The following is an 8,702-nucleotide window of genomic DNA, read 5'->3' as shown; positions in this document are numbered from 1 at the left end:
TTGTAGGGTGGTTTTGAGGAAAAAAACCCATACACTTAACACATGGCCTGGTACATAATAATACATGCTATGCACCAACATCCTTCTCCTCATCATCACCATTGAGATAATGACCGTGTTAGACTTTGGGTGACATTAGGGGTAAGCTTTGATGGCTGGAATTGGACAGATAGAGAGGTTTGTAGCAAGAGCAGTGTGGTGCTCTAGGTGAGGGAACTATTCTGAAATAAAGTCAATGGGTGGAAAAGCTGAAAGAGAAAGGTTAAGTTTACAGAACTCTTAGAAATGTGGCTTGGCAGGAAAGCAGGCCTGTGAAGGGAGCGGTGAGCCAGTGTGATGAAGGACCTGCAACTCTGAGGTGAGGAGTTTGAATGGATGAGCAGTGGAGACCCACCAAAGACATCTATTGATTAGGGTAAGATAAGGAGATAGGTATTTCCTCTGAGTAAAGAAAACATAGACAGGCAAAAATCAAGGCAAGGGAGACCAGTCATGTAGCAGTAAATCATCCAAACAACTGAAAGGTAAGCACTTTGACCTGGTGTATCCTGACCAGGGTGACTCGGAAATCCAGACACCATTACTACCTGTTCTTTCTCCTCTGAAGTGTGGCTTCTATTCAAACAGAGCAATGGGAGTCACCATTGTCAGAAGCTGAACTCACATGCCCATTGCCCAATGCCCCATACAGGAGAAATTTAATGAAAACCCAAGTCCATTTCCTCTAAGATTGTGACTTCTAGTCTTTCCTGGAGCTTAAAAGGAAATCTGAGACAAAGTTCAGATGAAGGTTTGCAGAGCACCACTGACTTCAGCTCCTGGTCTGAGGACAGCCTGTCTCAGAGACTCCCTTGCCTCTTCTTTCTGGGATTGTGATTGGTGGGTGCAGCCTGAGACGTGGTTGGCTGAAAACGTCTCTTCATGAGGGAATTAAGCTACTGTGGCTTCATAGGAGGCCTCTCCTATGAACTGGTGTTTTCCTTAACCCCAAAAGGAGACAAGAGCTGTGAGATAGGGAGGTGAGTTTTTTTTTAATTTTTTGTTTGTTTGTTTGTTTGTTTGTTTGATTTGAGATGGAGTTTCGCTCTTGTCACCCAGCCTGGAGTGCAATCGCACGATCTCAATGCAACCTCCACTTTCTAGGTTCAAGAGATTCTCCTGCCTCAGCCTCTCAAGTAGCTGGGATTACAAGCGCCTGCCACCATGGCCAGCTAATTTTTGTATTTTTAGTAGAGACAGGGTTTCGCCGTGTTGGCCAGGCTGGTCTCGAACTCCTGACCTCAGGTGATCCATCTGCCGAGCTTGGCCTCTTAAAGTGCTGGGATTACAGGCATGAGTCTTTTGAGAGGATCCATCACAATGGTTGGGCAGAAGCTCAATGATTCTAACTTGGCTCATGAATGGCGTGGGGGTAGGAAACACAGCCAAAATATTGGCTATGATTTGAATGTGTCCCCTCCAAAATTCAAGTGTTGCAGTGTGATAATATAAAGATGTGAGGCCTTAAGTGATTGGGGCATGAGAGCTTCTCCTGGTGAATGGGAGCAAGGCCTTTATAAAAGTGCCTCTGCACGCAGGCTCACTTGCTTGCTCTTCTGCTAGCCCCCTTCCAAAGGATACAGCCTCCACCAGACACCAAACCTGACGGTGCCTTGATCTTGGACCCTCCAACCTCCAAGACTGTGGGAAGTAAATTTCTGCCTGTTAAAAATTACCTGCTCTGCGATACTCTGTTATAGCACATAGCACGCAAAACAGGCTAAGACATCATCCATATTCACATCTATGTATTGGTTAATTTTTACTTGGAAAAGAGTTTTAGTTCCTTCTGTTAATATAGAATGTGGGGATTCTAGGCCTAAAATATGACAGTCAGTGTTTACCTCCTCACCCCCACCCTGGTTTTTGTTCAATACAATCAAATAAGAAACCTGCAGCACCCTGTGGTATGACAGTGGCCACTGGATGGAGCTGGGAATGAAGTGCTGGACTCCCAGGCTCTGCTGACCCCTGCGGTGCCACTGGGCGAGCCATCTCACCTCCCTCCTTTTCCTTTCCTCGTCTGTGCAACGATGGGGCCCTCTTGCCAGCTAAAACTCTTTTCCAGTCTTAGAAAAGGCGAGGGCCAGGCATACTCATGTCCATTTTAGTTTTATTCCTAAACTGTTTTCCTCACTGATTAACTAGAACAGATTTGGGACTGTGGGAAAGAAAAACATGAATGGTGAGGATGGGGTGCCACCGTGCCAGGAGCCGTCCTCAGCACAAGTGAGTCTGGATGGCACAGGTTTCCTGGCAACTGGGTGGCACAGGTCAGCTCCCAGAGGATAGCTACTGGTCAGATGCCTTTTCTCTCTGCTTGATGCTAAACTACAGAGAAAATAAGCCCCATGACTCTTTGGAAATTTCTTTTCAAGGACAATGATCATCATGAACATTTTTATCAAATAAAGAAACCGCTTAAAAAAATATCTGTCTTATTACACTTACATGACTATGTGGAGTTTTTTCATGGGCTGACAACAGAGGTTTCTGTCGCCCCTTAACTGGCCCCTTTTAAGATGCTGGGACCAAGGGCCTCAGTCTTAGAATCTGTAGGGAATGTTGGAGTAGACAGTCCCTGAGGGACACTTTCTCAGAACATGGTACGTTTCTAAATATACATTCAGATATAGCCCACCCTCCACGGAAGCAAGAACACTGCTGGGCAGCCGGCTAGGCCTACTCACTAGCAAAGAACTCATTTCTGCCTTTCTCGAGGGTGATTCAAATTCATCCTTCCACAAGATAGTCACGGGTCTTCCACAGCCCACATTGTTTGCCAAAGATCTGTGGTCCTGCCTGACCCCACAGGTGAAGCAGTGGGGAGAATGTCCTGCAGTTCTTCCCATCTGACTTTGCAGCAGGCCTTTAGCTTCCTGGCCTGTGCTGTACTGGAAGTGGGGTCTACCCTCTGAGCCCTCAACAGGCCTAAGTGATAGCTGGGGAGATAGAGACTCCTGCCCTGTGGGCTGATTCTTCTGTCCCTCGGGGTGCATTGTTGCTCTTTGTAGCACCAGAGGGGAAGGAGCGTATCCATGGCCTGACACTGGCAGAAGGGAAGCCATGTCAGTCTGCCCAAGAACAGCTGGGCCCCAAACAAAGCTGGAGGCTCCTGTTATGCATGCTCCTTTGGGGCTGCTGATCTGCTTTTTAAAATAAACCTGTTTTCCAAGTATCAGATCTGAGATGGTGCCAAGATTAGAAGAGCTTCCTTTCATTTTCCTTTTTCCCTCTGGGATGCCATTATGGAATAAGAAGCTGTCACCAGCCTTACCTGTATTGCTCTCTAGAAGGAAAGACATCTGGTGCTATTTTTTTCCTTCAGGATAAATATTTTACCTAACTTATCAAAGCCAAATTTTTGGCCCCTTCATCCCATGACTTTAAGCCAGTGTCTGTCCTTTTTGCAAATCCGATTTTGGATTTAAAGTTCCACAAGGCTTCTTTTGTGGTGGGTTCATGGGAGTCTTCAGAGGAGAGTGAGAGAGAGGAATAGGGGCTATTTGCTTTATATCGCCCCAGAAGGAAGCTTTGTCTCTACTCTCTTGAGAATCCTCCCTGTTGTTTTTATGTTTGGGGTCCTAATCAGATGCTCCAGTACTTTCCTTTTATTGTTCGTCCCCCTGCCATCCTTTATTGAGGCTGCCATTGCATTAGAAAATTACATTCACCCTCCCTGAGCTCCCCCTTCGCAGACCTTCTTGGAAGGCTGAGCTCATGACTCATACTTCTCTGATATAAAGTGACTCTCTGAATTCATCAATACCTGACACAGGGCTGCCCCTGTCCCCATTAGGCACTGCATCATTGACTGGTTGGTTAATTTCAGAGTTTAGTTTAGGGTCATAAGAATGGTTGTGAAATTTTTTGACATCAAGGCTCCTTGAGCTCATCAGTTTATCCAGGATTCAGGAACAACTCTCTGTATGAAGTACAGCCAGTCATTGGAAATTTCCAGGTGAATAACACTAGAGTGGGGATGAACCATAAAAATGGCTGCTGCTTCTCCTAACCAACATGCCCACATCTTCACAGGGTCGGGCTGCTGCACATGCAGAGGACAGCCCTGGGGCCACTGGCCCCCCTTTTCTTTCTGGAAATGTCTCTCTACTCTTAGCCAGAGCAACTGCCACTAGGGAACCCCTCATCTGTCTCAGCCCTCCCTCCTTTTTCCTCTTTTGCCTCTGAAGTTTCCAGGTTTCAAGACCAAAGCCCACAGCGATGACTTCCACCTCTCTGTGGTTTCCCCAGCTCTTCTCATGACACAGGCGCCGTGTCTGGAGTCTCCAACTCTCCTGCCTCTGCCACTGCCTCCTAACCCCTCATGCTTGGGGCCTCCACCTCTATATTAGTCCGTTCTCATGCTACTAATAAAGACATATCCAAGACTGGGTAATTTATAAAGGAAAGAGGTTTAATTGACTCACAGTTCAGTATGGCTTGGGAGGCCTCAGGAAACTTACAATCATGGCAGAAGGGGAAGCAAACACGTCCTTCACATTGTGACAGGAAGAAGTGGTGAGCAAAAGGGAGAAAAGTCCCCCTTTATAAAACCATCAAATCTCATGAGAATGCATTCACTATCACAAGAGCAGCATAAGGGTAACCGCCCCCATTATTAAATTACCTCCCACTGGGTCTCTTCCATGACACATGGGGATTATGGGAACTACAATTCAAGATGAGATTTGGGTGGGGACACAGCCAAATCATATCAACCTCCAGGAGGAAGCATCTCATCCTCCAGCCCACTGGCTAGAGTCTTTACCAGGGGCGGTCCCACGGCCTCACCCCTTTCCTGTAAGAATTGGTGGTTGGATTGACTTTGTGGAAGGAGAAAGTTTCATTTTTACAGGGTTCATGCAAGGAGCGAGTTGGTCCTGCATTCTGAGTTCAAATGCAGGGTGTGTTTTCTCACAGAGACAATATTTTCAAAGAAATGTGTGTTGTTTATTAATATGAGGAATACAGTTCAGGTGTATTCTGTATTTGTGGAATGGCCTAGATGGCAATCCATTGGTGAGCTAAAAACTGCCCGTAAATCGGTTTTGCATGTGGACCAAAAATCATACTGATTGAGCCAAGTCTCTGCCTTATACTTGATATAAACAAGCGATGGCAGTGTTGGAAGTGGGACGTGGGGTCAGACACCTCTCATTAGAAGCAGCAGTGCTACAACAGAAAGGATCCTGGGACTTGGGGCCAGAAATTGGGGTTCCACTGCTCATGTGTTCACTTTGGACAATGCTGTCTTCTGAAAGACTTCATTGTCCTCAAGGACAAACAAGAGCGGTCACGAAGATGAAGTGACACGGTGATCAGGAAGAAGTTCGTACATGGTAGGTATTCAAGAAGTGTTAGTTAAATATGAATTCCAAAAAGAATCATTAGCAACACCACGAACTCCAGAGGCTATTTGTAGATTGTGCAACTCTGTTTCCAAGGGCCAACATTTTTCCTTTTTTGAAGCCTCATTCCCTTCCCTTTGCACAGCCACAGCCCCTCCTTACCTAACTGAGGAGATGTACTCAGGCTGCCTTCAGCCTTCTATCCTTTGCTTTGTATCAAAAACTCTGGCATGCTAGAGACCAGAGTGGCCTCTGCCCACACCCACTCCCAACTCAGAGAGGGGGCATGGGTAGCATTGCCAGACTTAACAAATAAAAATATGGAATACTCAATGAAATCTGAATTTCGGATGAACAGCATATAATTGCGTGCACTGTTCTTATAATTAAAAATCACTCATTGTTCATCTGAAATTCAGATTTAATTGGGCAGCCTGTATTTTATCTGTCAACCCTAGGCATAGGGTGAGTTTCTGCCCCCTTCAAATGACCCCAACCCTTGGCCCCTTCAGAGTCCGAGACCTGGGCCAGATCTGACAGTGGCTATTTGTCCTCCTTCTGCTCAGCCGACCCCCATCTATGCCTTGCTATCCTTGAGCCCAGATGTCCTCAAGGCAGTGTCATCAGAGCCGCTGAATGACATAAGCCTCTCCAACCTGGAGTAGATTCAGGCCCTGGCTATGTCCCTCCTACTATTCATTTAGTGGTCAGGACCCACTAACAGCCTGAGAGCTGCCTCTTAGCCCTTGGAGCTTGTGTCATAGAGGGAGTTAGTTTCCCTCTCCCCAGGAACAGCCCTCAGTCAATGATAGGTGGGAATTGGAGGATCAGTACCACAGCTCTCACACCCCTGGGTAAGGATGGGGATAAATCAGAGATGTGTACAATAATCTACACTGTTTTCTCCAGGTCCACAGTGGGACTGAGCCCCAACTGCCCACAGTGGAAACTGCCTAACAATGAACACACCCTTTATAGGCTTCTCTTTCTTCCCTTCTCTGTCTCACTTTCTAACTCTCTTACCAATACTCCTTGCATTGCCTCCTAAATAAACTCCCCACACTCAGATACATGACTCATGGTGGGCTTCTGGGGAGCCCAACCTAGAACAAAGCTCTATGTCTTTTATCTCACTACAGTTTCCTCAGCCACCTCAGCACCCACAAATCACCAAAGGTTAAAATCATAGGGTGCTTACCAGAAAATACAGACCCAGGAACCCAAGGATGAGGTCAGGAGTCTTACAACATTGTTTGCTGAGATTTGTAAAGACCCCAGCAACAGAAAGAGAAGGCTTTTTCTAGCTTGGAAGATACTCCTGGGACAAGGGTTCAGCACGAGCATCTTCTTACCAGTTTACCAAACCAGGAGCTTCAGACAAGAAGAGCCAGTGTTCTGTGTTCATGGCAGGGGAGTGGAGTTCCATTTCCTGGTCCTGCCCTGCAGAGAAGTAGCACAGCAGCTCCTTCTCAGGTTATTACTGTCAAAGCGGACTTCCCTGCCTGGCTTCCCAGGCTCCCCGTGAGCTGATCTCTGAGGAAACAGAGGCCAACGTCTGTGGGGTTTCAACTGGCCTAAGCCACCGGGAAGGGGAAGGGTTTGGGGCCCAGAGAAAGTGTCTCTCTGCCTCCATGTACCTGACTGATCTGGATAAAATGATCCTCAGTTTCCTCATCTGCAAAAATGAGAGTAATGATGCATCCTGGGGCTGTTGAGTGAATTACATAAAACAATATACTTTAGAGCCTAGCACTATGTAAGACATCCCACAAAAGTTAATTTCCTTCCCTGGTTTTATTGTACCTGTGAAACCCAGGCGGTAAGAACTCACACTCTTGTATGATGCTGTCTGTACTAACAGCTTTCACAAATCTTGTCTCCCCGGTCAGATTGGAAGCCACGCTGGAATCGGGCGAGCTCTTGTTAATTGATTCAACGGCCTTGACCTGCAAAGCTCTCTCTCCCACCTTGCCTTCCTCTTGGTTATCAAGAAGGTTCTGCAAAGACTGCCATCAGCAAGGCTGTCCAGCCTGATTCTTGAGTGGATCATGCCAGATATTTGCTGTGATGGATAGAGTGCCTTAAACTGCCTGTGTAATTGTGGTGAGCAGCTGCCAGAGTGGTAGAGCGACTGCGTTTAGGAAATTCAACTTGCAGGGAACACGGTGCTGCCTAAGCCACTGTCGTTCCAAAATTAGACCTTTCCTCCACTCCATCATTACATGAGTAAGCAGTCAGAACACTTCCTGAATACGAACCACAGATCAGAAGTGATTTATAGAAACATCCACATGTGTGTAGATGGTTGGCAGAAGGAGGGAGGGTGGGAGCCCAAGGTTGGCCCCAGACCAGCCACAGGCCTCTACGGCAGCTCTAGCAAAACGACTGCTCTCACTACTACATGGACAGGGAAGGATTACAGTCTCCTGCAAAAAAGAAATGTGAGCTTCTTTTGGTTCATAGACTTGCCAGATCATAAGGCCCACTTGTAATGCATGGTAAAAATTCAGTCACCCTGGATCCTCTTTAAAGACACCGATTCCATGGTTCTAGCTTGGGGCCTGGACATCTGTGCCTCTGACAGCCCCCTCCATTAATGGTTCTCAAACTATGCGGCACATTACAGCCGCCAGTGGGGCTTTAAAATATCCTGATGTCCAGGCCCCATTGCAGACCTATAAAATCAGAGTCACCGGGGGCGGCACGTAGGCACTGGGGCTTTTTAAGGAGCTGTAGATGATGTTGATGTGCAGTCAAGTTTGAGAACCAATTCCCAGACAATCTGTAAAAGCGAGCAAGTCTGGGAAATACAGATTCCGGGGTAGAAGTCTATTTAAAAGAAAGAAGTAACTCTTTTATTTGGCATCATCAAACTGAAATTCAGAGCCCTTGCTGGTTTAGGCAGATAAAATAGGGTTATGGAGCCTCTTTTCAAGCAGTTGTTCTGAAATCAGTTTCTAATACAGTTGCCTGGACATCCACTCATATCAGCTGAGTCACACCTATGTTTTTTAAAGGTTCTTGGGTCATTTGGATGCTCCTCTGGGTCTGGACCCACTGACTTCAGATAATTTATAAAAGGTCAAATCCTTTAATTTATAATTATGTAGGATGCATATTTGAGTTCTGCCGCAAGGACATTTCATGGGACTGAGCATTTCTAGACAAATTTGTACTTTTTTAAAAAAAAAGTTTTTAAAATAAAAGATGTCTGGTCTATAAGTGGACATTATAAAATACATTTACAACCTGGTGTTCCCTTAACTCCCGAGCCCCTAAATAGAAGATACGGTAAGATAACTCAACTGTTCA

This window comes from Pongo pygmaeus, chromosome 2 (genome assembly GCF_028885625.2).
Source record: "Pongo pygmaeus isolate AG05252 chromosome 2, NHGRI_mPonPyg2-v2.0_pri, whole genome shotgun sequence".
Lineage (NCBI taxonomy): Eukaryota > Metazoa > Chordata > Mammalia > Primates > Hominidae > Pongo > Pongo pygmaeus.
Note: the sequence above shows the minus strand (reverse complement) of the source record.